At 39.6% G+C, this 5,413-nt stretch overlaps 1 long non-coding RNA gene across 1 annotated transcript in view; it reads right to left on the bottom strand.

The window, feature by feature from the left end:
- Positions 1 to 1,099: 1,099 nt before the first annotated feature.
- Positions 1,100 to 5,413, bottom strand: part of LOC109969791 (uncharacterized) — an 18,070-nt gene continuing 13,756 nt past the window's right edge. The window contains exon 3 of the long non-coding RNA XR_002276306.1: positions 1,100 to 3,349. This is a non-coding gene — a long non-coding RNA (uncharacterized LOC109969791). The remainder of the gene's footprint in view (positions 3,350 to 5,413) is intronic.

Here is a 5,413-nt window from a genome sequence, read left to right as displayed (position 1 = left end):
CCACTGCCTAACCTGAGCAAATACAATACTGTGTGTCAAGCCACATATCTGCTCTTTGCATGGGTGAAGATCAGATTCAGGGATGCTTTGTTTTAAAGGTAGATTAGGTCTGGAAAACGGTGTTGCTTATTGTGGGGCTCTGAAGATTTATGACGGCATGGCCTTACAACCTCTCTTTGAGGCCAAATAATGGGAAAACATCACTTAACGCATATACTGAGCTTCAATATGAATGCTCTCCCATTCTTTGGCACATCTGTGTGTTACTGACCGACCCCCATGTTTTAAATAAAACTTGTCTTGAATGCTTGAATTTACATATACAAACAAAACCAGCTGCGAATAAGACTTAATCTGCCAACATTAACCTTGCATCACCAGATCCTTTTTCTTCCCAGGCACCCACAGCAGCTCAAATTGCCCAGAGGAATGCTTATTTTCAGGCATCAGAGCATGGGCCAGACAATGTCTGTCCTTTTCAAAGGGTATCAGGGATTGGCAGGGCCATGATCTCTTCTACTTGCAGGTCTTTTGTGATTCCCTGGAGGGGCTGAAGCCAGGCGAGCTCCCTGGCGCCAATCTGCTCTTTCACCCAGTCAGCCTTCATTAGCCTCTACCGTAACATTCCTTCTGCCGCAGATCCAGAATTCCTGATGGGCTGACTTAATGTAATACAATAAGATTCACAAAATCCTCAGTACAAAAACAAGTCATAATACAGCTCAACTGTCAGGCAACTAAACTGTGAGGAAAGGGGATGTTCAGTTTGGCTCTACAGTATGTATGTATTTGTATATATGTACTCATGTTCAGTAATTATATGCATCTTCTGTAAGTGTCTTCTTTTCATAGTACTTCCAATAAGTAAGCAGTAAAATACAGTTAAGTAAATTGGCCAAGATTTGATCACTCTAGGTTAGAGCTGCATGATTATAAAGAAAGCTAAAGGAATCAGAACTGCACACAACCCGGCCCACCAGCTAGAATTATTGTTGTTTCTCTGCAAGTTCATGCTCATTAAGAGGTGTTTTGTTAAATTACTCATTTTTACTCACTGAGATTTTATTTCACATACAGTAAGGAGCTTAGGTGTTGTCATTTAGATTGTTTAATTTCACCCGACATGAGCAAAAAATTATGCAGAAGGCTGAAGGGGTGCGTTTATAACACCAGACAGAGTGTGAAACAAAGTGCGTCAATAATAGTTTTATCTCAATTATTTTGTTTTCATAATCATTGGAAGCCTAAAATCATACAGTAATTGAAAATAAAATTTGATTAATTGCTGAGCCCTACTCTAGGTACATGTAGCCCAGTACTCCACAGAATTATGTTCATATTGGATCATCCTGCAGTTCACAATTTACATTCAGTGCTAATTCAGTAAATACCAAAGCAGGAAATAATGTGCAAGGTGGCAAGTGAGGGTGTCGAGGTGCAAGTGGTGGATAGGCAATTTGTGTCCCATGACAAACATGCAAAATATGTTAGGCTTTTTACTATCATAGCCACAATTATTCCCTAACATTAAACAAGTGTTTTAGTTGCCTAATATTAAGCATAGATTATTTGGCACTGGAATAAAAAAGACAAAACATTATAACTGAACATAATTCAAGGTTTTGTGTCACTGTACTGCTAGCTATTCTCTACAGTGTTGCATTAGCACTAGCATGGTTTAAACATACACATCTTTACAGTGCACTTCCCTTTAAGATAACACAGATTAAGGGTAAGCCTTTGCTGATGAATAAATCTGCACAACGTTCTTTGAAAATCTATGGTCATATCAGTCTTATCAAAAACATTAATCAAAAATACACACATTATATATAATGACAGTACACTCATCAACAATCTCAATAAGCGTGATTGTATTAGGCACTGTATTGTTGAAGTGAGATGCTTCGATCAATACCAGTCAATGCAGTGCATCAACAGTTTGTGCTAGTTCAGCAGACAGGGAGGCGATCAGTCATACTGATAGGAAAGGACCTCAGAACCTTAATTCAACCTGTGCTAGGCGCATGAGGCAGTGAAACTGAGCTCTCTGTACACCGTGATACTGTGAGGTGGGCCTCAGCTGTGTAGCACACGCACAACTACTTACTGAACCAAAACCCTTGTATGCTATAGGTCAGACGGTAGGCTATACAGTCAGGTCAGGTTCCTTTACATTTCTGATGATGTGTCATTAATACCCAGCTATCCTTTAATGCATAAGTTATTAAAGTTCTTGAATGGTTGCCTTTCAACACTTCACACAATAAGGCTGTAATTAAAGTCTAACTCAACCATCTACATGCCATCGTCTGTTGACTGACACAGGACAAAAGCAAAACTGAAAACTACCACATTTTAAGGAAATTTTACTGAATGGATATCAGAGGATGAATGAAAAGTCTAGAGAACAAAGCCCCAGCTATGAAAAATACCTTTTTCACTTGCTTACTTTTTTTTGTACATTGTTTTTAACAATTATCAAGATGGGAAAGGAGTAGCAAAAAGAATGAGGCTCCCACTTGTTGAACCCTTGAAACTGAAGTGTGTTATTATCTGTCGATAGGATTTCAAGAGGGTTGAAGATAAAAGGGTTTCAGACCGATTTCAGTGAACAGATGTGTGTTGTTGCTCTCAGTTGCTCTTTGCTTCTGTGCTTGAGGAGTAGTCATGAATAAATATGTTACACAGCATGTGAAAATTTCTCTACAATATCCAGACATGGCACTGCTTACTACTACCCAACTAACCTGGTGATTTAATCATTTGCATAAAACCACTTTCCTTGCTCCCTAATTTGTCATAAGCTTTATTTTACTGAAATATCTTTGAAAGCCAAGGAACATTCATTTGTAATACTGTAACTGACAATTCACTAAACCCTCCTGCAAACAGCCATTGTCCTGTCATAGCATAACAAGTAAGCGCAGCAGGCTTGTCAAGCTTTGGATTTCTGCATGGCGATGCAGTAGGTATAGGGGCTGCTGTAAAAGTAATGCCCCTTGTATAATGAGTTTTGAGTTTTTTTTTTCCTTTTCCTTTTTCAAAACCAAAAACACAAGAGCTACAGTGTTTGAAGTGGATTAGTTTGTTTGTGTCTGACTGCTAATGGTGGTGCAGCTATTAACACGTCCAGCTAACTAACTTACTACCTACAGATGTAAATAGACTTAACCGAAATGTGTCATGTGTGTACAAAAATAAAAACAATCCAACAGCCATTTGTGTGATGTCAAATTTTGCCATTTCCTCAAAGGCTGCTCAGCTACAGTATGTTCCTTCCAGTATGGCTTGATCAGAAGCTTCTCCGTAAACATCTGCTTTGGTGACTGGTAACTGATTTTCACACCTGTGAAAAGATCAGATGAGTTACTTGGAAGGGGGTAAAATTTGATTTGAGTCAGTTCAGCATGTAACATGAACTTAGCTTTAGTCATTTAGCCTGATTTCAGTTTTCCTCTCTGCCACAGCACCTGAGGTATTCATAATGCCTCATATTTTGTTGAAATCAATTTTAATTCAAATGCTGATAATATATAAAGCTGCAAAGGCAAAAAGGAAATGCTCAACTTTCCGTTCCCAGGATATCTTTCCACTGCAGAGACACTATTGATCCATCTGATATAAAGAATCTGATGGTGTGGGCATAAGTATTGGCTTCACCTTAACTCACTTGTTGGGGAGGTATTTTCATGGTTTGACTGAAAGAACATCTGTCAGCCAACGCACACACACAAAAACACACAACCAGACATACAGGTTGTCTCCACCAAGAAAAAAAAAGTCCAATACAAATCCAATGAATCACTTTAAGTGCATTTCTGCCTTTCTGTTTATCAACTGGCTCCATATAAACAGCATTTGCTAATGCTAACATGCTAGAAGCTAGTGCTGACACTCTGTGGAGACCCATTTCATGCTTGACCAGTTCAGGGGATAATGAGTGCAGTTAGCATCTCACAAGTGAGCTTGCACAGTAATCGAACATCATTAATTCCACTGTGATTCATTTTGTAACCAAATCACTGCTTCAGGTCCACTCGCGCGCTAGGAGCACTGAGAGGGTGGGGGGGGGGGAGACAGGTGTTCTGAGGACAGCCTCTGTATCTCGGTAAACAAATTATGGGAATTCCATGTGTCTGCACCCTTGATTAAATGCAATAATTATGTATATAAGGTTTGCTATTGTCTTCCATTTATGAATGAAATGATTATTCTTGATATGATTGGCTTAAAACAAACTACATGTCATGGCTTCACGTCTTCCAGTGCACACACTTGAATTCCAAATTACTGTTGAGCCTGCTGATCTACAGGTTTCCACGTTATTTAACATGTTTGCTGCACACCAGATGGTGCTAAAACCAGTGCTAAAAGTAATATCAAACCAGTACACAGGTCTTTTAATCAAAATAGACATAGAAATTTTATAAAAATCCCATGAATGACATTGCACCCACTGTAACTTATTGTAATCATCGATCTATGTATGCAGGAGCCAATATGTAGTCAACCTGCCCAGCCACAACAAGTACAGTATCTAACATGCAAGCGCTCAACCAGCATTGCCAGAGAATGACTCTGTGCAGGATTTGTGGACCAAAAACATGGCAACTCAAGAAAGCATGGAAAACTATTTCAGCATGTGTTGCAATATTAGTAACTTAGATCGGAATGAATCAGGCACCAGCTTGGAAAACATTATCCATTTCTCCAAAACATCAATGGTGTTTCATTTGCATGATAGTAGAGCAAAATATACCGAATAAAACGGACCCACATCATCAAAACACCAGGGGGCAGATTTGCAAAACCTGCTGCAAATTACCGTCAGGTGTACAAAATACTGCGGCACTGCGAGCGGCATATTTACCAACACTTCTGATATGAATGAGCAGCAGTGTTAATCTGAACACATCTCTGCTTCGGATCTGCTGCCTGAATGTTGTTTCCTGTGGACCAAGAAGTGTAGAAGAAATTCTGTTCACAGCAACTGAACTTGAATATGGTTGAAGAATTCAACAAATAAATTTCGGAACTGCAGCCATGTAGTCTCCTGCCAGTCAAATCATCTTTTATTTCGCTTGGTAACAGAAGCATGGTTTGACCTGAAAGCCTTTAAAAGTCTCTCACGTTCTCCTCTGGCCATCGATGCGATTTACAAATGTCTTTTCGCTCCTCAAAAGGTCTCAGATGACTAACAGCTGCCAGGCTGAGACCAGGGCTGCACATTTTACACTCATTTTCTCCCGACAATAAAGTTCAGCAGCAGTTCCCTCTGTCACAGCGCTGGTAAATCAGGCGCTGAGGTTATCTGTATAAACGTCCATTCTCTCTTTCCTGATTTTGCACCCCTTGAACAGGAACGCCTTAAAATATATATTGCATGAGACTGAACACACAAATTCCTGCT

The sequence above is a fragment of the Monopterus albus genome, unplaced genomic scaffold, assembly GCF_001952655.1.
Source record: "Monopterus albus unplaced genomic scaffold, M_albus_1.0 scaffold182.1, whole genome shotgun sequence".
NCBI lineage: Eukaryota > Metazoa > Chordata > Actinopteri > Synbranchiformes > Synbranchidae > Monopterus > Monopterus albus.
The sequence above is the reverse complement of the archived record's forward strand: the minus strand, read 5'-3'. Positions and strand labels throughout refer to the sequence as shown.